General features: G+C 36.9%; 1 protein-coding gene across 1 annotated transcript in view; it reads left to right on the top strand.

The window, feature by feature from the left end:
* KLF12 (Kruppel like factor 12) overlaps positions 1-24,675 on the top strand; it is a 460,117-nt gene that overhangs the window by 260,986 nt on the left and 174,456 nt on the right.

Raw genomic sequence — 24,675 nt, 5'->3', positions numbered from 1 at the left:
TTTTGGAGATTAATCCTTTGTCAGTTGCTTCATTTGCAAGTATTTTCTCCCATTCTGAGGGTTGTCTTTTGGTCTTGTTTATGGTTTCCTTTGCTGTGCAAAAGCTTTTAAGTTTCATTAGGTCCCATTTGTTTATTTTTGTTTTATTTCCATTCCTCTAGGAGGTGGGTCAAAAAGGATCTTGCTGTGATTTATGTCATAGAGTGTTCTGCCTATGTTTTCCTCTAAGAGTTTGATGGTGTCTGGCCTTACATTTAGGTCTTTAATCCATTTTGAGTTTATTTTTGTGTATGGTGTTAGGGAGTGTTCTAATTTCATTCTTTTACATGTAGCTGTCCAGTTTTCCCAGCACCACTTATTGAAGAGGCTGTCTTTTCTCCACTGTATATTCTTGCCTCCTTGATCAAAGATAAGGTGACCATATGTGCATGGGTTTATCTCTGGGCTTTCTATCCTGTTCCATTGATCTATATTTCTGTTTTTGTGCCAGTACCATACTGTCTTGATTACTGTAGCTTTGTAGTATAGTCTGAAGTCAGAGAGCCTGATTCCTCCAGCTCTGTTTTTCTTTCTCAAGATTGCTTTGGCTATTCGGGGTCTTTTCTTTTTCCATACAAATTGTGAAATTTTTTGTTCTAGTTCTGTGAAAAATGCCAGTGTTAGTTTGATAGGGATTGCATTGAACCTGTAGATTGCTTTGGGTAGTAGAGTCATTTCCACAATGTTGATTTTTCCAATCCAAGAACATGGTATATCTCTCCATCTATTTGTATCATCTTTAATTTCTTTCATCAGTTGTCTTATAATTTTCTGCATACAGGCCTTTTGTCTCCTTAGGTAGGTTAATTCCTAGATATTTTATTCTTTTTGTTGCAGTGGTAAATGGGAGTGTTTTCTTAATTTCACTTTCAGATTTTTCTTCATTAGTGTAGAGGAATGCAAGAGATTTCTGTGCATTAATTTTGTATCCTGCTACTTTACCAAATTCATTGATTAGCTCTAGTACTTTTCTGGTAGCATCTTTAGAATTCTCTGTGTATAGTATCATGTCATCTGCAAACACTGACAGCTTTACTTCTTTTCGGATTTGGATTCTTTTTACTTCTTTTTCTTCTCTGATTGCTGTGGCTAAAACTTCCAAAATTATGTTGAATAATAGTGGTGAGAGTGGGCAACCTTGTCTTGCTCCTGATCTTAGTGGAAATGGTTTCAGTTGTTCACCATTGAGGACGATGTTGGCTGTGGGTTTGTCATATATGGCCTTTATTATGTTGAGGAAAGTTCCCTCTATGCCTACTTTCTGGAGGGTTTTTATCATAAATGGGTGTTGAATTTTGTAGAAAGCTTTCTCTGCATCTGTTGAGATGATCATATGATTTTTTTCCTTCAATTTGTTAATATGGTGTATCACGTTGATTGATTTGCGTATATTGAAGAATCCTTGCATTCCTGGGATAAACCCCACTTGATCATAGTGTATGATCCTTTTAATGTGCTGTTGGATTCTGTTTGTTAGTATTTTGTTGTGGATTTTTGCATCTGTGTTCATCAGTGATATTGGCCTGTAGTTTTCTTTTTTTGTGACATCTTTGTCTGGTTTTGGTATCAGAGTGATGGTGGCCTCGTAGAATGAGTTTGGGAGTGTTCCTCCCTCTGCTATATTTTGGAAGAGTTTGAGAAGGATAGGTGTTAGCTGTTCTCTAAATGTTTGGTAGAATTCGCCTGTGAAGCCATCTGGTCCTGGGCTTTTGTTTGTTGGAAGATTTTTAATCACAGTTTCAATTTCAGTGCTTGTGATTGGTCTGTTCGTAAGTATCCTTTGTCAGTAAAACAAATATTCAAAGTTTATAAGATTGTTTTGCACTTGATATTCCTCATACAGACTGTACTTTGAAAATTAAAGTTTTATTTGTTAGTGATTTACATATATCTTCATGCTTACTCATGAAATTCATGCACTTGTTTTAAAATTCAGAATTATTTAAATCCACATGTATTTGGTATAATTAATTAAAATCTAAGCACAAATTTGTTTCCCTATTTTAGTATATTCTGTATGTGAGTATATTCTGTGTGACTATAATTTGGATAAAATTTAAAAATGACCCTAATGAAAATGACATTGGAAGATATGGTTCTGAGACAGTGTAGTGTGTTTGTGTATATATAAGAATATTCTTCAGTCATAAAAAAAGGAAATCCTGCTATTTCTGACAATGTGGATGCAGCTTGGGGGCATTCTGTTAAATGAAATAAGTCAGACAGAGAAAGACAAATACTGTGTGATCTTACTTATATGTAGAATTTAAAAAACCAAACTCATAGATAAAGAGAACAGATTGGTGGCGTGTGTGTGTGTGTGTGTGCACGTGCGCGTAGTGGGTGAAGGTGGTTAAAAAGGTACAAACTTCCTGTTAGAAGATAAATAAGTTCTGGGGATGTAATATACAGCATGGTGACTGTGGTTAACAATACTGTATTGTGTATTGGAATGCTGCTAATAGAGTAGATCTTAAACGCTCATATCAGAAGGAAGAAAAATTGTAGCTGTGTGAGGTGATGTTTGTTAACTAAGCTTATTGTGGTGATCTTTTTGCAGTATATGTAATACATATATAAAATCATTACCTTGTACACCTAAAACTAATACAGTATTGTATGTCAATTATATCTCAATAAAACTGGGAAAAAAATAGAGTTCTGAAAACTCCAAAAAGGGTAGGTCCTTCAAACGTTAAAGAACAGGAGCTTTTAAACTTCAAGCTTTATCTGCAGTGGTCAGTATTTCTAATGCCTGTGATTGATGTGTAGGCAGCAAAAATCGGAAAGGCTTTATTCCTGTCTTGCCCCTAGGTTCTTCATGACCTTTTTTTTTTTTTCCTTATATTCCATATATATGTGTTAGCGTACGGTATTTGTTTTTCTCTTTCTGACTTACTTCACTCTGTGTGACAGACTCTAGGTCCATCCACCTCACTACAAATAACTCAGTTTCGTTCCTTTTTATGGCTGAGTAATATTCCATTGTCTATATGTGCCACATCTTCTTTATCCATTCATCTGTTGATGGACACTTAGGTTGCTTCCATGTCCTGGTTATTGTAAATAGAGATGCAGTGAACATTTTGGTACATGACTATTTGAACTAGAGAATGGACTTGAGGACAAGGGGAGGGGAAGGGTAAGCTGTGACAAAGTGAGAGAGTGGCATGGACATATATACACTACCAAATGTAAGATAGAAGCTAGTGGGAAGCAGCCGCATAGCACAGGGAGATCAGCTCAGTGCTTTGTGACCACCTAGAGGGGTGGGATAGGGAGGGTGGGAGGGAGGGAGACGCAAGAGGGAAGAGATATGGGAACATATGTATATGTATAACTGATTCACTTTATTATTTAACAGAAACTAACATACCATTGTAAAGCAATTATACTCCAATAAAGATGTTTAAAAAAAGAAGAAAATTAATGACATTCATATGAAATATAAATATATAAACATATTAAAAAACCCAGTTAATTTTTGGAACATCCTAAAAAAAAAAACAAAAAAAAAAAACCAGAAAGGCTGACCAAGTAAACGACAAGGAGAGTGAAGCAGCTGCTGTTCTAGTCAAGCAGAACACGCCCTCACTTTACCTTTAAAAATGTAATGAAGACAAGATTAAATGAGCCAACAAAACATTCCATAAGCCCTTAGTTTTTAATTTTTATTCACTTTTTGGACAAAGCCATAAATCATGCTGATTATTTAAAGTTATACTGATGAAAAAGACCTAGTTACCTGACTTATTTTTATAATGAATTTTATTAGTGTCATATAAACAACATAATGCCACATTACTCGAGTTAAGATTTCATTCCACTCCTCCATTAGCATGACAGTAAAAAATGGGAGTAGAAAATTCATGATCTTGTGCCAGGACCAGATTTCTAAAGTTACTAATGAACTGGAATGGCAAAGCTGGTGTGGACGCTTGTTTTAAGTTTGTCAGTCTAAACTAGGTCTTGTATTCAGTGGATTCTTTTTAGCTCTCTCTATAAACAACATAGTTTGCTTTTTTAAAAAATCATAAAGGAAAAGCACCATAGTGTGCCAAAAGCAAGCAAACAAAAACCCACCTATCCAATGTCTACAGAGGAGGAAAAGTCTATATGAGAGCAAAACTCTGTTTGAAAAACTTTTCATATGGGACAGTAGTTCTGTGCCAAAGCTTAGAAAATGAAATTCCCTCGACCTTGCCAAACTATAATTATGCCTGTATTACCCTGTTTTTGTATTAAATATTTTATTTCCTTAGATTTATAAATTAGGACAACTTTGACTAGATCTTAGCTGTTTTGTGTGTGTGAATAAGTTGGTTGAAATTTTTTTACCTCTCATACTAAATATAAGAAAGTAATGTTCCTTGCTAAATAGATGAAAGCAGTTATTTTACCGCTTTAAGATTTTAGGAAAGTTTAAAGAAAAAATGTTACTTTAAGTGTTTTTTATCTTCTATAAAAAAATAACACTTACTGATTCTATGTTGGTGCCAAAATACAGACATCAAAATGAAATCTATGGCTTTGTAAATAATGATTTATAAATCTGAGTTATAAAAATGGAATTGTTTCCGCTAATTTGGCCTTCATTTCCAAAACTGTGTCCCCTTAATTTCTATTTAGTTTTGCTTGGCAATGACTCCTGAAATGTGATTTTTGTTTCGTTGTCTCTAGAGAGCATGTTTAGGAATTAATGACCGTAAACAGGTACATAAAAGAGTTCTAATCTGTCTTGAGCATTAACATTTTTAGGTGTCAGGCTTGCTAAAAGTTGGGTACATGCTTTATTTTTTAACAGAATAATAATATAACATCAAGTTTACTCTTTGTAAAAGCAGTAGGTCTTTATAGATTTTTTTCTTTAAGTCGGTCAAGGTGTAGTTTTGCATTCCATAATAGTTCAAGTAATTGTACTAGGTTTCTGACTTAAGAAAAACACCCATTTAGAACACAGCCAAGAATCTGGAATTTAGAAAAATTATCTTTGGAAGAGCAGCCCTGTTCATGCACCTGTAGAAAAAAAAAATCCCATAGATCCTTAAAAGCCTATTTATTCTAATTTTAGATACCAGTTTTACCCCGTGTTTGTTTTGTTTTCCAGCTCTAAAAGTAGTTTTAAAGCAACAAATTAGGAAGGGAATGGTTGAGTCACGGCTAGAGGCATCTGGAAGCCGCTGAATATGACAGAGGAACCTTCATCACAGGTTGGAAGCAATTCCTCATAAGGACGAAAGACCCTACAGATACATTTTATAGGAATAAACCTTTATAAACATTTTTCCTAAACTTACGGCATATGACAAATTTACCATGCTGACTTGTAGGATGAGGCAGTAAAGTGAATGTGAATTTCTTTCTGGCCCATTTAACTCTCTCTCAGTCTGGGTCTAATGCCAACCACATAAGTTGAATATTTGTTCATTTGGAGAAGAAATGCAAAGTCCACAAAACATTTCCTGTTCTCAGCCATCTGATATTTAATCAGGGTGGCAAGGATATAAATGATGAAAATCAAAAAAGCTATGTGTGAAGTTCCAGGTACGCGTTAGTTGATAGGGACCTGAGAGGAGGACTGTTAGCATGTTGGACGGTGAGGAGCCTTCTGTTAGAGAGATGGCCTGAGTTAAGTCCTAAAGGAGACATGGACTTAGCCAGGCAGAGGAGGTGGAGAATGCTGCTCCAGGCAGCAAAATTAGCACTGACTGTCACTGAGAACCAGAAGAACAGGATTTATTTGAGTAGTACCCTAAGTCTTGAGGAGCTTCTGGTGAAGTGAGTCAGAGCAGGGGTCAGCAAACACTTTCTGTAAAGGGCCAAATAGTAAACATTTTAGACTGTGCACATCTTACGGACCGTATGATCTGATGCAGTGGCTCCTTAGAGAGTATGTAAATGAGTGGGCATGGCTGTCTGTGTTCTATGATGACAGTTTCAAAAATTGTCATGTTGGATTTGGCCCTAAGGCTCCAGCTTGCCAGACCGCTGGTGTAGAGGTTGTGTAAGCGCCACAGCCCCCTACTGCTTTGAGTAATTTTCATGTTGCTTTTATTAATATCTTCATAAGATTGGTCTGAATGGCATAGTGTAGATAGAATTAAGGAAAAGTTTTATATACTTCCTCTTCAAAACTTTTTTTTTTCCCCTTGTGTTTTAAGTACTGTAGTTTTACTGTGTGTTTTAGTATCTGATATTTGCTTTCCATTCTGGAGATTCTAACATTTATTAGCATACTTACATATAGTAATTGCTCACAGTGTCTCATTACCTTCATATCTTTTGTTCTGTTTTCTTTTTGTTTCTTAAGTTTGTGTCGCACTGAAAGTGTCACAGTAGAAGAGGAGCAGAAAACACATTGAATATCCAAGGGTCATAGACATAGGCTTTACAAAGCAATAACATTGGAGCTCGCCCTTGAGGGATAAGTATAATTTTGCCAAGCAGTGAAAAAAAAGAAACGATATTTTGGGCATGAGAAATAGCATCAGCAGAAATAAAAAGTCGTGAAAGGCAGTGCAGTACTCAGTGAACATCACGTAGTCCAGAACATCAGAAAACCTGGAGGATATAGACCTATCCTCTGTTTTAAAGTATCTTAATTGACCGTCTTAGTCGTTTGGGTTTTTCTTGCAGCCTGTGGAAAGTTCTTGCCCTTCTGCAGAGTCTGTTTTCCCTCTCACAGCCAAAATGATTGCTTTTAAATGTAAATCAGATGGTTTCACACCTCTGGTCAAAGACTTTCCTAACTCAAAAAATAAAATAAGAGCTCTTTACCATCTCCTAAAAGATCCTACATGACCTGACTCCTTACTCCCCTGTATGAACTCATTTTCTCCCATGTTTCCTGCTCTACCTCCACGGGCCTCCTTGAGCTCTCTCAAATGTACCCAGCACACTGCCAGCTCATAGGTCCTCTGGAGCACTCTTCTCAAGGATGTCTCCCTTATTTCATCCGGGTTTCAGATCCAATCTCACTTCATCAGACAAGCCTTCTGTGAACACCCAATCTAAGTAGAAGCTTCTTCCATGAAACTGTCTGGCCTCTTCTCTTGTCTCTTTCTTGATAGAAAATCTCTTAAAAACTTAACTCCGATGTCACTGTGGAAGTGGGACTGCAAAATAGTTGAAGACCTTGGCTGAGGAATTAGGAGAAAAATGTAACACAGAGGAAATTCTGGATATTCCAGGCCAGAAATACTTTTAAGTAATTAATAGAAGTTTTGCACCTTCTTTACCAGTTCTTCATTCCTCTTTTAATTTTGCCTTCTTAGAACAGCTCCCAAAGCATGTCAAAATGAGAAAGTCTATTTTTAGGTGAGAAACATCAAATTTCTAAGGTTAAATTTTATGTCTGTGTGGCCTCTATAGGAAAATGTAAAAAGAACTTCCCCTTTTTATTAGCCTCTGTATAATTTTATGTCATTATTCATATAGAATGTAATTTTCTCTTGTGAATAGAAATAGTACATAATTTAATTAAATTTACTTTGAGTTTATGCTTTTCCAAAACCAGCTATAAAGTCAGTGTTACTCTTATAATCCATGAAGAGTCTAAGATTCATGAGAGATATCCATTAGCACCTTTTCAAATTTGAAGGTCAAGAGGAAATGCCAGTAGTGTTATTACTATATTATCGTGAGGTTCTTTATGACAGCTAAAATACTAAGAAAAGTACAACTAAATTACATGTAATAAGGATTTATTAACTAGATACACATCTTTCTGAGATAAAAATACTCCAGATCCAGGAAAGGATACATCAAAAAACTATTTTATATCAACTGAGCTGTTACATGTTCCATACGAGGCTTCCTGACTTTTTCTGGGGCACAGGATAAGGTGTGAGAATTCTTTAGGGAGAAGTGAATAAACACAGGAGTATTCGTAGTCATTCCTGGTTAACAGCTTAGCCAACTTTTTCTCTCCTCTCCTCTCCCCTCCCCTCCCCTCCCCTCCCCTCCCCTCCCCTCCCCTCCCCTCCCCTCCCCTCCCCTCCCCTCCCCTCCCCTCCCCTCCCCTCCCCTCCCCTCCCCTCCTCCTTGCCCTGTGGCTTGTGGGATCTTAGTTCCATGACCAGGGATTGAACCCAGGCCCTCAGCAGTGAGAGCACAGAGTACTAACCACTGGACCACCAGGGAATTCCCAAACTCTTTCCTTTTTTAATCTTTATCTCTATTCACATATCAAACAGTGAACCATGATGGGGAAATGTTTGAGGGAGAATATGTCAGCAGTGTATCACTGAGCATGAAGTAGTAATTTTTTTCCAATTTTATAGCCTAAAGTACATAATTATGCCTAAAGAAAAGTACTCTGGTCATTTTAGTTGTATGCAAGTGTTGCTCTGATGGCCTATTTAACTCTCTCAGGTGAGATTTAATGTGCTGGGTCACCTGGATTTTATATTTGGCATGCACTTTATTCAAAATATGGGACATAACTTAGCATTATACGAAATTGTATTACTTATGATGGTACAGGTTGTAGTAATAAAACAAATCTCCAAGAGCAATGAAGGAAACAACTTAAAAAAAAAACATGATTAATGAAAATGATTTGATATTTTGGTCTTTATAGACAATGATACTTCCAGTAGTATGGAGGAGTAAATACTCTGCAAAGTCATCCTACTGCAAAACAATTGGAGAAGAGAAAAAATAGGGGAGATTTTTCAGGTCCTTCCACCATTCCTAGTTGTTCCCTTCCCGGTCAACACAATGACACACACATACACACGCACACTAAAATATCAAAAGATCATAATTGGAATTACCCTGGGAACAATATCAGTATTAGGCTAGGGCTGACTGAGATCAAGAAACAAATAGAATTGTTAAAAATAAGAAGTATAATTGACTCAGTGGATAAACTACAATGTCAAAACTGAAGAAAAGACAAAGAAATTCATAAAAATAGCAAGAAAAAGATATCACTTACAAAGGAAATACCAATAGAGACATCCAACTTCTCAGTATCAACAATGGCAGCTAGAAGACAGTGGGATAGTATTTTCAAAATGCTGAGAGAACATGTCAACATAAAGTTGTGTTATCACTCACTATAATTCTGTGAAATATCTTCCAAAAATATGAGCAAAACTCAGGACATTTTTGAGTGAACAAAAACCAAGAACCTAAAGTAAAGGACTTCCTAAAGTATTCAACTAAAAGATTCTGACATATTAATACTTGAGGAAGAAATAGAATGATCCCAAAAGGATGATCTGAAATCTAAAAAGGAATGATAACCAAAGAAGTTGGTGAACATTACATAAATTTACACACACATTTTCTTCTTGAGATACTACTACTAATATTTAATTTGTAGGATTTTTATATAATGACAGAACTGAAATGTTGGACTATCATAACATTTAAGTTTAGAGAGGATATTGGGAATTAGTTTCCTAAGGTCCTTATGTTATATCTCTATGACACTGTTAATTATGTTTGGTAAAAATTCAAGAGTAACTACTAAAAGAATAGAAGTACAGTACATAATTTCCAAACCCAGTAGAATGGAAAAAAATGTATAAGACAAGAAGCAAACAAAAAAGTATAGGCATCTTTCTTTTCCTATGTGTTTTTTTAACATCAGAAATAATAAAAAATAGGTAAGAATGGCAGAACAAATGGAAAGCCAAAAGTAAGATGATAAAAATAATGCCACATATCACTAGTCATAATAAATGTAAATGAATGTGATAAGCTGCATTCTGGCCAACCTCCAAGTTTTCCTGTCTGCCCCACCCAAGGGTGCATGGTAATCCAACCTCCAGAAAAGGACTTGACTAGCTGAAATCTTGATTTTAGCCTATGAGACCCTGTGCAGAGCACCCAGCTAAAATGTGCTAGATTCTTGACCCACAAAAACTGTGAGATAATAAATTTGTGTTGTTTTGAGCCACTAAGTTTGCAGTAATTTGTTATTCAGCAATAGAACACTAATACACTGGACTAAGCATGAAAGCCAAAAGATGGAGATTGTTAGTTTGATTTTAAAAGTGTAATTATATATGGTTTACAAGAGAAATACCTAAACATAAAAACATATAAAGATTAAAAGTATGGAGGAGAGAGGAGAAGATGGCGGAAGAGTAAGATGCGGAGATCACCTTCCTCCCCACAGATACATCAGAAATACATCTACACGTGGAACTGCTCCTATGGAACAACCACTGAAAGCTGGCAGAAGACCTCAGACCTCCCAAAAGGCAAGAAACTGCCCACATACCTGGGTAGGGCAAAAGAAAAAAGAAATAACAGAGACAAAAGAATAGGGACAGGACCTGCACCAGTGGGAGGGAGCTGTGAAGGAGGAAAGATTTCCACACACTAGGAAGCCCCTTCGTGGGCGGACACTGTGGGTGGCGGAGGGGGGAAGCTTCGGAGCCACGGAGGAGAGCGCAGCCACGGGGGTGCGGAGGGCAAAGCGGAGAGATTCCCGCACAGAGGATTGGTGCCGACCAGCACTCACCAGCCCGAGAGGCTTGTCTGCTCACCCACTGGGGCGGGAGGGGCTGGGAGCTGAGGCTCGGGCTTCGGAGGTCGGATCCCAGGGAGAGGACTGGGGTTGGCAGCGTGAACACAGCGTGAAGGGGGCTAGTGCGCCACAGCTAGCCGGGAGGGAGTCCGGGAAAAAGGTCTGGAGCTGCCAAAGAGGCAAGAGACTTTTTCTTCCCTCTTTGTTTCCTGGTGCGCGAGGGGAGGGGATTCAGAGCACTGCCTAAACGAGCTCCAGAGACGGGCGCGAGCCGCGGCTATCAGCGCGGACCCCAGAGACGGGCATGGGACGCTAAGGCTGCTGCTGCCGCCACCAAGAAGCCTGTGTGCGAGCACAGTTCACTCTCCACACCTCCCCTCCCAGGAGCCTGTGCAGGCCGCCACTGCCAGGCTCCCGTGATGCAGGGACAACTTTTCAGGGAGAATGCACGGCGCGCCTCAGGCTGGTGCAACGTTACACCGGCCTCTGCTGCCGCAGGCTCGCCCCGCCTCCTCCGTACCCCTCCCTCCCCCTGGCCTAAGTGAGCCAGAGCCCCCGAATCAGCGGCTCCTTTAACCCCGTCCTGTCTGAGCAAAGAACAGACACCCTCAGGCGTCCTACACGCAGAGGCAGGTCCAAATCCAAAGCTGAACCCCAGGAGCTGTGTGAACAAAGAAGAGAAAGGGAAATTTTTCCCAGCAGCCTCAGAAGCAGTGGATTAAAGCTCCACAAACAACTTGATGTACCCTGCATCTGTGGAATACCTGAACAGACAACGAATCATCCCAAATTGAGGAGGTGGACTTTTGGAGCAAGATATATTATTTTTTCCCCCTTTTCCTCTTTTTGTGAATGTGTATGTGTATGCTTCTGTGTGAGATTTTGTCTGTATAGCTTTGCTTTCACCATTTGTCCTACTGTTCTGTCTGTCGGTTTTTTTTTTTTTTTTAACTTAAAAAAATTTTTTTTCTTAATAATTATTTTTATTTTTTATTTTAATAACTTTATTTTATTTTATCTTACTTTATTTTATATTATTTTATCCTCTTTCTTTCTTTCTATTTTTTCTCCCTTTTATTCTGAGCTGTGTGGATGAAAGGCTCTTGGTGCTCCAGCCAGGCATCAGGGCTGTGCCTCTGAGGTGGGAGAGCCAACTTCAGGACACTGGTCCACAAGAGACCTCCCAGCTCCACGTAATACCAAACAGCGAAAATCTCCCAGAGATCTTCGTCTCAAAACCAAGACCCAGCTTCACTCAATGACCAGCAAGCTACAGTGCTGGAGAGTGTATGCCAGACAATTAACAAGACAGGAACACAGCCCCATCCATTAGCAGAGAGGCTGCCTAAAATCATAATAAGGCCACAGACACCCCAAAACACATCACCAGACGTGGACCTGCCCACCAGAAAGACAAGATCCAGCCTCATCCACCAGAACACAGGCACTAGTCCCCTCCACCAGGAAGCCTACACAACCCACTGAACCAACCTTAGCCACTGGGGACACACACCAAAAACAACAGGAACTACGAACCTGCAGCCTACGAAAAGGAGACCCTAAACACAGTAAGGTAAGCAAAATGAGAAGACAGAAAAACACACAGCAGATGAAGGAGCAAGGTAAAAACACACCAGGCCTAACAAATGAAGAGGAAATAGGCACTCTACCTGAAAAAGAATTCAGAATAATGATAGTAAAGATGATCCAAAATCTTGGAAATAGAATAGACAAAATGCAAGAAACATTTAAGAAGGACCTAGAAGAACTAAAGAAACAAGCAACGATGAACAACACAGTAAATAAAATTAAAAATACTTTAGAAGGGATCAATGGCAGAATAACTGAGGCAGAAGAACGGATAAGTGACCTGGAAGATAAAATAGTGGAAATAACAACTGCAGAGCAGAATAAAGAAAAAAGAATGAAAAGAACTGAGGACAGTCTCAGAGACCTGGGACAACATTAAACACACCAACCTTCGACTTATAGGGGTTCCAGAATAAGAAGAGAAAAAGAAAGGGACTGAGAAAATATTTGAAGAGATTATAGTTGAAAACTTCCCTAATATGGGAAAGGAAATAGTTAATCAAGTCCTGGAAGCACAGAGAGTCCCATACAGGATAAATCCAAGGAGAAACAATCCAAGACACATATTAATCAAACTATCAAAAATTAAATATAAAGAAAACATATTAAAAGCAGCAAGGGAAAAACAACAAATAACACACAAGGGAATCCCCATAAGGTTAACAGCTGATCTTTCAGCAGAAACTCTGCAAGCCAGAAGGGAGTGGCAGGACATATTTAAAGTGATAAAGGAGGAAAACCTACAACCAAGATTACTCTACCCAGCAAGGATTTTATTCAGATTTGATGGAGAAATTAAAACCTTTACAGACAAGCAAAAGCTGAGAGCGTTCAGCACCACCAAACCAGCTTTACAACAAATGCTAAAGGAACTTCTCTAGGCAAGAAACACAAGAGAAGGAAAACACCTACAATAACAAACCCAAAACATTTAAGAAAATGGGAATAGGAACATACATATCGATAATTACCTTAAATGTAAATGGATTAAATGCTCCCACCAAAAGACACAGACTGGCTGAATGGATACAAAAACAAGACCCGTATATATGCTGTATATAAGAGACCCACTTCAGACCTAGGGACACATACAGACTGAAAGTGAGGTGATGAAAAAAGATATTCCATGCAAATGGAAATCAAAAGCAAGCTGGAGTAGCAATTCTCATATCAGACAAAATAGACTTTAAAATAAAGACTATTACAAGACACAAAGAAGGACACTACATAATGATCAAGGGATCGATCCAAGAAGAAGATATAACAATTGTAAATATTTATGCACCCAACATAGGAGCACCTCAATACATAAGGCAAATACTAACAACCAGAAAAGGGGAAATTGACAGTAACACAATCATAGTAGGGGACTTTAACACCCCGCTTTCACCAATGGACAGATCATCCAAAATGAAAATAAATAAGGAAACACAAGCTTTAAATGATACATTAAACAAGATGGACTTAATTGATATTTATAGGATATTCCACCCAAAAACAACAGAATACACATTTTTCTCAAGTGCTCATGGAACATTCTCCAGGATAGATCATATCTTGGGTCACAAATCAAGCCTCGGTAAATTTAAGAAAATTGAAATCATATCAAGTATCTTTTCCGACCACAACGCTATGAGACTAGATATCAATTACAGGAAAAGATCTGTAAAAAATACAAACACATGGAGCCTAAACAGTACACTACTTAATAACGAAGTGATCACTGAAGAAATCAAAGGGGAAATCAAAAGATACCTAGAAACAAATGACAATGGAGACACGACGACCCAAAACCTATGGGATGCAGCAAAAGCAGTTCTAAGAGGGAAGTTTATAGCAATACAGTCCTACCTTAAGAAACAGGAAACATCTCAAATAAACAACCTACCCTTACACCTAAAGCAATTAGAGAAAGAAGAACAAAAAATCCCCAAAGTTAGCAGAAGGAAAGAAATCATAAATATAAGATCAGAAATAAATGAAAACGCAATGAAGGAAACGATAGCAAAGATCAATAAAACTGAAAGCTGGTTCTTTGAGAAGATAAACAAAATTGATAAACCATTAGCCAGACTCATCAAGAGAAAAAGGGAGAAGACTCAAATCAATAGAATTAGAAATGAAAAAGGAGAAGTAACAATTGACACTGCAGAAATACAGACGATCACGAGAGATTACTACAAGCAACTCTATGCCAATAAAATGGACAACCTGGAAGAAATGGACAAATTCTTAGAAATGCACAACCTGCCAAGACTGAACCAGGAAGAAATAGAAAATATGAACAGACCAATCACAAGCACTGAAATTGAAACTGTGATTAAAAATCTTCCAACAAACAAAAGCCCAGGACCAGATGGCTTCACAGGCGAATTCTATCAAACATTTAGAGAAGAGCTAACACCTATCCTTCTCAAACTCTTCCAAAATATAGCAGAGGGAGGAACACTCCCAACTCATTCTATGAGGCCACCATCACTCTGATACCAAAACCAGACAAAGATGTCACAAAGAAAGGAAACTACAGGCCAATATCACTGATGAACACAGATGCAAAAATCCTCCACAAAATACTAGCAAACTGAATCCAACAGCACATTAAAAGGATCATACACTATGATCAAGTGGGGTTTATCCCAGGAATGCAAGGATTCTTCAATATACGCAAATCAATCAACATGATACACCATATTAACAAACTGAAGGAGAAAAACCATATGATCATCTCAATAGATGCAGAGAAAGCTTTCGACAAAATTCAACACCCATTTATGATAAAAACCCTCCAGAAAGTAGGCATAGAGGGAACTTTTCTCAACATAATAAAGACCATATATGACAAACCCACAGCCAACATCGTCCTCAATGGTGAAAAACTGAAAGCATTTCCACTAAGATCAGGAACAAGACAAGGTTGCCCACTCTCACCACTATTATTCAACATAATTTTGGAAGTTTTAGCCACAGCAATCAGAGAAGAAAAATAAATAAAAGGAATCCAAATCGGAAAAGAAGAAGTAAAGCTGTCACTGTTTGCACATGACATGATACTATATAAACAGAGAATCCTAAAGATGCTACCAGAAAACTACTAGAGCTAATCATTGAATCTGGTAAAGTAGCAGGATACAAAATTAATGCACAGAAATCTCTTGCATTCCTATACACTAATGATGAAAAATCTGAAAGTGAAATTAAGACAACACTCCTATTTACCACTGCAACAAAAAGAATAAAATATCTAGGAATAAACCTACCTAAGGAGACAAAAGACCTGTATGCAGAAAATTATAAGACACTGATGAAAGAAATTAAAGATGATACAAATAGATGGAGAGATATACCATGTTCTTGGTTTGGAAATGTCAACATTGTGAAAATGACTCTACTACCCAAAGCAATCTACAGATTCAATGCAATCCCTATCAAACTACCACTGGCATTTTTCACAGAACTAGAACAAAAAATTTCAAAATTTGTATGGAAACAGAAAAGACCCCGAATAGCCAAAGCAATCTTGAGAACGAAAAATGGAGCTGCAGGAATCAGGCTCCCTGACTTCAGACTATACTACAAAGCTACAGTAATCAAGACAGTATGGTACTGGCACAAAAACAGAAATATAGATCAATGGAACAGGATAGAAAGCCCAGAGATAAATGCACGCACATATGGTCACCTTATCTTTGATAAAGGAGGCAAGAATATACAGTGGAGAAAAGACAGCCTCTTCAATAAGTGGTGCTGGGAAAGCTGGACAGCTACATGTAAAAGTATGAAATTAGAACACTCCCTAATACCATACACAAAAATAAACTCAAAATGGATTAAAGACTTAAATGTAAGGCCAGACACTATCAAACTCTTACAGCAGAACATAGGCAGAACACTCTATGACATAAATCCCAGCAAGATCCTTTTTGACCCACCTCCTAGAGAAATGGAAATATAAACAAAAATAAACAACTGGGACCTAATGAAACTTAAAAGCTTTTGCACAGCAAAGGAAACCATAAAGAAGACCAAAAGACAACCCTCAGAATGGGAGAAAATACTTGCAAATGAAGCAACTGACAAAGGATTAATCTCCAAAATTTACAAGCAGCTCATGCAGCTCAATAACAAAAAAACAAACAACCCAATCCAAAAATGGGCAGACGACCTAAATAGACATTTCTCCAAAGATATACAGATTGCCAACAAACACATGAAATAATGTTCAACATCATTAATCATTAGAGAAATGCAAATCAAAACTACAGTGAGACATCATCTCACACTGGTCAGAATGTCCATCATCAAAAAATCTAGAACCAATAAATGCTCGAGAGGGTGTGGTGAAAAGGGAACCCTCTTGCACTGTTGGTGGGAATGTAAATTGATACAGCCACTATGGAGAACAGTATGGAGGTTCCTTAAAAAACTAAGAATAGAACTACCCTACGACCCAGCAGTCCCACTACTGGGCATATACCCTGAGAAAACCATAATTCAAAAAGAGTGATGTACCAAAATTTTCACTGCAGCTTTATTTGCAATAGCCAGGACATGGAAGCAACCTAAGTGTCCATCAAGAGATGAATGGATAAAGAAGATGTGGCACATATATACAATGGAATATTACTCAGCCATAAAAAGAAACGAAGTTGAGTTATTTGTAGTGAAGTGGATGGAGTTAGAGTCTGTCATACAGAGTGAAGTATGTCAGAAAGAGAAAAACAAATACCGTATGCTAACACATATATGTGGAATCTAAGGGAAAAAAAAAAAAGAAGGTCATGAAGAACCTAGTGGCAAGACGGGAATAAAGACACAGACCTACTAGAGAATGGGCTTGAGGATATGGGGAGGGGGAAGGGTAAGCTGTGACAAAGTGAGAGAGTGGCACGGACATATATACAGTACCAAACGTAAAATAGATAGCTAGTGGGAAGCAGCCGCATAGCACAGGGAGATCAGCTCGGTGCTTTGTGACCACCTAGAGTGGTGGGATAAGGAGTGTGGGAGGGAGGGAGATGCAAGAGGGAAGAGATATGGGAACATATGTATATGTATAACTGATTCACTTTGTTATAAAGCAGAAACTAACTCACCATTGTAAAGCAGTTATACTCTAATAAAGATGTTAAAAAAAAAATGTAAAGGAATGATGAGAAGTTTACCATGGAAGTGTATCCATTTTATTTTCGATCATCCAGACTTAAGTACAGAAAATATAATTAGGTAGTGATAGAGTTTCACTACATATATTACATGTTATCAGGATTATATAACAATTATAAACTTGTAAGCAGCTAAAAAAAGTAGCATGAAAACATAAAGCAAAATTGATTTAAACATAAAAAATGGAAAGTTCTCATACAGAGGGAGATTTTAGTATACCTTTGTCAATTATTTTCATGTCAGTCAGAAAAAACTAGTAAAGATAATGATGCATTCTAAAGCATAATTCATAAGGTAAATGGAATAGAATATATAGATCCTTGCATCAATAATTTAGAAAATAAGCATTCTTTCAAAATTTTCAAAATTGTAAAAATGTAGAAAAAACAATGCCATAAAAGCAAGCCTCGTCAAAGTTCTGAAATTCCTATCACACAGCCCACATTTTCTGACCACTGCATTTAATTAGAAGTCAATAATGTAAAAAAAATTGAAATTTAACATCTTTATAAATAACTCATGAATTAGGCAAATTATAATGGAAATTTTAAAAATAATTAGTATTGTATGATAATGAAAATACTATATATCAAAATTTGTAGGATGCTGTAAAGCGGGTACTTATAACCTTAAAAGAGAATAAAGGCATATATTAGACAAGAAACTAATTATGGATGTTCGTTTTCTTATGGTTCATATAAATTTTATATTTATTTATTATGCCTACCTATGTTAAATGCATTATTTTTCATATTTCAAATATTATAAAAATAAATCTACTGATACAGTTCTTTTTTTAATATTGAGTGGTCTTCTAATTTGGCAATAATTACTGTGTTCTCTTCTAATAAGTGTTCTTTTGCAGATGATATATGAAAAATTAATATGACCAGTGTTGAAACAGAGATGACCAGTGCTGTTGAAACAGTATAGTAAACAACATTTAAGCTGCTCTTAATCATTTTTTATTTTATATCTCATCATTGAAATTCCTACTTAAAATCTGATATTTAGCAATGACTAGATATTTGCAACATAATAAGGACAAGTAGCTATCGTTCTTAAAATTTCTCTTTAGATAATATCTAATGCAAAGGATAGTGTTTGTAAGTTCTTACTTAAAAGAAAGCTTTCACTGAAATCTTCATTATCACTTGATAATAAAGAAAATAAAATAATATAATTACTAAGTTGTGACAGTCAATTGTCCCACGTCTCTTAGTTCTGATGACTTGAACTGGTAATGGTTTCACTTGAGGGAGGCCATTGCCAAGTTGGTGAGTGGTGTAATAGGATGTCCTTGTCTGCTTCCCAAGCCTGTACAAGTACTTACTTCACTTTGGTATAAAGTCAGTGCCCTGTGCTAAAGAAAATACAAGTTCATTATTGGACATATTATAATTCAGCATAGACTGACATTGCTGCAGTTACATTTTCCTAAATAACTGAATTTGTCAGTATTGAATTTTATTGTAAAAAGGGCATCATGTCATTTATTTTATGTGACATTATGGCTTCTAGTAAGATTGACTAATTGATTTATAATTTATTCTGATTTACTGTAGTGCATAATTGCTTAAACTTATTGAACAGGCATCAAATGTTTCACAGGGGATGTTTCCCCTCTTTTCTCTTTCAATAATCTGAATGATTTACCTTCATAGAACTGCCTATTTTCCCCATAAAAAGCAATATATCTAGTGTCCATAAAAGTCCCAAGGTCAGATATTCAGAGAATTCATAAATAACCTTATCTGAAATCATCACAGTGTGAGCAAAGCTCAGTAATAAAAATTCAGAACTGCTACTTCCTTAATAAGTCGTCCGCAGCTCCGGAGGCTGCACTTGACCTCATCAGAATTCTCCCCAGTGAACAGTCCTCAACCTTGCCTTTTCCACTTCCATAGTAACCTTTCTAACCAAGTTCACTTGTATTCATTTGCATTTTTAATGAATTATTTGCTTCAATGCCTTCTTTTGAGTGGTGCCATATGTTTACTGCTCTCATTATAAATTCTGAATGCCTTCTTAATTTAAATGCTGTAGTAGAGCTTTTGAAAACATCATCAATGTGAATTATTTTTAGATATTTTGAAACATAGTAATACATATTACTGATATTTCATAACCCTACTTTTTTTCCTCTGAGAATTATTAAAGAGTATTAAATCTTTTCATTTCACATATTTTTACTTGGAGCAGAAATAAAACACATTCAAGTTCATGTGTTATTATAATTTTTTAAATAGTTCACTAAAGAGTTTAGGCTGAGCAACAGTTTTCAGAAAAATCCACAGAAACAAATATGGACATAGGGAAAGAATAATAAAGTTGGGTTTTAATAGCTCATTTCCCAGTGCTTTGATTACATAATACACTTTTTTGGGGGAACTTACGATGTAAGTTGATTTTAAGCTGTGTTATATATAAGTTGCATGTTGTTTCTAGAAGTAAAAACACAACAGTCATACCAAAAGTAAAGTAAAAGAAAATTTGACAAACAATATTTTGAGCAGCGTCATCTATTTAAAATTAGGCTAATGATAAAATGATAGAAATCTCAGACCACATTTAATAAAGCTTTCTTAGGCAGCCTCTCTTAGTGTCTGACAGATGATTCTCTTGGCTCATTTCATGTTTAGGCTTATCCTCCCTTTTATTTATTTTTGGAGGTTAAATCTACTAAAGTGATTTCTCTATTTATTGAAGTTCTTACTTAATAGGGAAGCAGAGATGAGAGCAAACCAGGTCAAATTGATCATTGATTAGGTTGTTTTAACAGGCTATTATCAAATGGCCAAGGCTAATAAAATCACTCATTTAGATCAGTTGCTGAATTCGTTGTAATGTTCTATGGTAAAATTAGGTGATTAGTTTTTCACCTTTGATTTTAATGTGATTCAGCTTATATTTGTTATTACCCATGTGCAAACTTGACATAAATGAAAGTATAAACACACAAACTTGACATAATGAAAGTCTTGCTTTAGGCTTAAAACCTTGAAAATATGGTCGGTGCAGTGGTCAATTCTCAGTGACCAAAGGAGATACCAAGAGAGAAATAAGCAAATGGGATGAAGGAAAGCATATAACAGCACCAGCCTCATTCCACTCATTTATTCAGCAAACATTCCAGATATTGGGGACATACCAGTGAAGGAAGTAAAAATCTCTACTCTCATGAAGGTTCAGTCATTTCTTCTGATTATTTTGGTTCCCACAGCTGAGCCTTGAGACCTCTCCTCCTAAAAGCTTGACTCTGTTTTCCTGATTGTTTCAAAAATGTATCAGACAATACTTAACTTCCCTCTTTTCCTCATTCCATTTACCTCTCCCGTACCCACTTATGAGGATATCTTAGCCAAGTGAGATATCAAAACTCTTTAAGAACAGGTAGAACAATGATTGATCAGTCAAAAAGGGTTCTGGCCGTAAAGAACCAAATACTGTACTAATCCAGAGCTTGGCAAGATCCAGCAATGGCTGGTGGCTTCCTAGGTGCTCCCAGATTTAATCCCCTTTCTTCTAATCAGTGGAGTCTGACCCCCATTCCCCGTTCTGTTTTGGACAGTGGCCAGGTTCCTGGCAGAGTGCATCTCTGCAGTCCCAATTCTAGCATGATTGCCTGCCCGCCTTACACCTGTCCTCAGGTAAGGACGGCGGAGTCTCGTAATCCATAAACTGTCTGCAGACCCTTGAGTTCAAAATACTGAATGAAACTTACAGTTTTTCATTTTTCATTTCTATTTTTGTGTTTATGTATGTCATTATACTGAAAGGGATTTGAAGACCTAAGTGAGAAATGTTGGCCACTAAATGAGTTTATACAGGGTGAAGGTGGGTGGTGCCGACATAAGGTGTGTAGATTAAATTTTGCAATGTATTTGTAGTGTGAATGGCCAGACATAAAATCTGGACCAAAAAATGCCATCATTTACCGCACATAGGACTTGTTAGAATCGTTTCCCTTTCTATAGGGTACAGGACCTAAGTACGTAGTCTTCCACACTTAGGGAAATAGCTTACGGGGAGAACTGAAAGTTTCTCTGGGAAATCTTGCTTTGACCCGAGCCCTGATGAAATCCATTCCATGGATTTTTCCTCATTCCCTTTAAAAGCTGAACCCTACAAAAATGTAAACTTCCACTGTACCAAATAGGGGATGTATTTTTTAACTGATATAATTAGCCTCTTCAGGCAGATAGAGCAATGAAAAATATAGACTCATTCTGTCTTTTATTCATTTGACAAATATTTATTGAATGTAGTCCCACACTGCAAGGACTCAACAGTCTTCTAAGAGGGACATATACATGGGCAGATAATTTTAATACAGCATGGTAGGTGGAAAAATTGTTTGGACACAAGAAGAAAGCTCCTAATAGGACTAGAGTGAGTTTCAGAGAAAGCTTCCTGGAAGAGGGGACATCTGAATTTCATCTTAAAGATGTCTAGAAGTTAGGGAAAAGTTGAGGGTGGAGAAAAAGTGGTTGGGAGAGAATTGTGTACTTCCTTTCAGAGGTAACAGAATGTGTGAAGGGGCCCAGAATTTTCAATAATGTGAGGAAACTCCATGCACTTTGAGACAGAGAGAGTGGAGGGATATGAGAGGTGGGTGTGGGACTATCAAAGATTATCATTTATGCTGTGTTAAAGAGCCTAGAATGCATATGCTTTGTGATGGGTAACTGTGCATTTTACACCTTCCTTTACATTTCTTATCTATATTCTTATATTCTTTTCTAATCTCCTAACAGGTTTGCAGACTATAACATAGGAAATGGTAACCACTCTAGGAATTGAGTGGAATTTCAAGCAGCCAGGAATTTAATGTAGAGAATTAGATGTTTATGTAATCCATTGAAGAGAGGGAGGGGTTGAAGGTGGGTTTGCCTCTCTACCACTGATTTCAGGACACACCATCATAGCTGTAAAGCAGAGACTGGGAAGCTTCTGGTATTGCCATTACTGCTGTGGACACAAACACTTCTCACACAAATTATTCAACCCTACCACGTGGAACGTTGTTGTCCGCGGCCACCCCAGCCAGAAGATGACCTCCAGCTCACTTCTGACTTCTAATACTTGCATGAGGGCATCTCACTGGCAGAATCTAGAACCTTACTATATAAGAGAGTTTGATGTTCCACCCCTGTGTTTCAGGGAGATATAAGTGAGCAGTAGTAATAGATGATAAGCAAAATCTAACCACATCAAATACAATATTCTGTTTTGTACTTGTTTATATAATGTGTAAAATGCTGAATATGGTTTTTCCCCGACCCCGTAAAGAATCTACCTTTAGTATGAAGGTGACCAGAAAGGAAATAAAAAGGTTATCAACAAGGGAGTGAAAAGAAGTCTGGAGAAGAAAAGACTGGCTAGGATAGGGGGGGGAGAAAGTACATTTGACAGACCAAAAAATGGCAAGGTTTAGAGGGAAACCTTCTTTGTAGCTAATTTTAGGTGGTTTTCAGTGAACATCCCTTCACACTAATTTCTACTTTAACCTTATGTTTTTCTCTGCTGAAGCCTCCTCAGAGCTCTGAAGGCAAATGTTCTGACATTATGCATTTCATAAAGCTGAATGGTCATATAGGCATGAGGACAAAGGATCACTTTAAGATTGTGTTTAAGACCGCTGATCTACACACACACACACACACACACACACACACACACACACACACACACACTTCTAGCTACCTTTAAGTACTTTTGAGAATATCTTTCCTCTATACCAGAATAAAAAGCAATCTGTGGACATCAAAATGGAAAATATTTGAAAAGTGATGACTGTAGAATGGAACCAAATTTGTGTTGACATGTGTTTTACAATGTTATTATAAAATCAATGATATAATGTGTAAATTGTTTAACTCGTATAAGTAAAATATTATTGGAGTGTAGTGTTAGGACATCTGGTAAATCTCTGACTTGGCTACAGTTATAGGAAAAGGAAGCAATGAGGTGAAACTGATGATGCTCTGATTAGGTTCTGAATAAAAAGGGATGTCAAAAAGATGGCAACCTGGGGAGCATGGAAATTGATACTGAATTTTGTAAACGTTGGAAAAGAAATACTGGACATGGTAGTGGGGGGAGAACGTAGGAAAGCTGGAGTTTTAGAGTGCTGCAAACAGCAAAAAAAAGTTACTCTGGTTCAAAATAAATGAGAAGTTCTATGACTCATAGAGTAATCAGTGTGGCTCTACTAGGAGCTTTTTTATTTCAGTTATAAAAGATAAGTTAGTCAGGGACAGGGAAGAGATGGAACTGTTCAATACTTGTTCCATCAAAGAAGAATTCTCTAACTTTTAGAAAGGGAAGGACCAGTTTTCTTCAGAGGAAATTGAAGTCTTCAATGGAAGATAAATTGTTAAGAGACTGTCTGCTTTGTCATGAAGTCCATTCCTTCATTTAATGACTGTTAATGAGTACCTATAAGGACAAGGTGCCAGGAACTATGTTAAGTGCTGAATACATTACATATATGTATACTGATAAATCTTACCCATGTAATTGCAGGATGATTATGGAAAATCTAAGAAAAGTTGAGGAGAAGTTGGACAGACGATTGGACAGATATTTCTTTTATAATTTTCAAAATGTAAAATTAAACTCTGGAAAGATGTACTGCTATATTTGTTGAAATTGACGTTGTATTATTAAACACATAGTTTAGGTTGGTGTTTAGAAAGAATATTGATATCCATATAAACTTAAATGGATTTCCTGAGAAATCACATCAAATGTTATTTTTCACATTTTTGACATTGGAAAAATGCCATCAGTGTAGTTGGGTTTGATTTCAGCAAGGCATCCTCTTTTTCTTATAATTGTTTTTGATGGACATGTGCAGAAAAAATACTCTGAATAATAGTGTATCAAGGTAACAACTTTATTCTTCAGACAATTCACACGTAATGTTTTATGGATTATTGTTGACCTGCAGTGAGGTCTAATCTAAGGACTTAGCTCTTTCATTTATTTTTCTAGGTATGTTTCTTCTTTTAAATTTGATATATAACATACACACAGAAAAGTTCACAAATTACAAGTGTGCTGTTTGTGAAATTCTCACAAAGTGACACAGACACGTAACTACCACCCAGATCAAAAAAGAGGAATTTATGTGTCCCATTCGCGTTGCATCACAGTCACTACCCAATTTCAAAATAATGACTATCTTGGCTTCTAAAGCTATAGCTTAGTTTTGCCTGTTCTTGAATTTTGTTAGGTTTTCATCACAAGTATACCAACCTCATAATAACATTTAAAATGTGTTCCTTTTTTTTAATTCTGGAAGATTTTGCATGTGATTTGGGTTATTTTTAAATTATTTCATCATAATATGTTTGAAATAATTCATGAAGCAAAATCTGGGCCTAGAGTTT

The sequence above is a fragment of the Balaenoptera musculus genome, chromosome 18 (genome assembly GCF_009873245.2).
Source record: "Balaenoptera musculus isolate JJ_BM4_2016_0621 chromosome 18, mBalMus1.pri.v3, whole genome shotgun sequence".
NCBI classification, from domain to species: domain Eukaryota; kingdom Metazoa; phylum Chordata; class Mammalia; order Artiodactyla; family Balaenopteridae; genus Balaenoptera; species Balaenoptera musculus.
The sequence above is the reverse complement of the archived record's forward strand: the minus strand, read 5'-3'. Positions and strand labels throughout refer to the sequence as shown.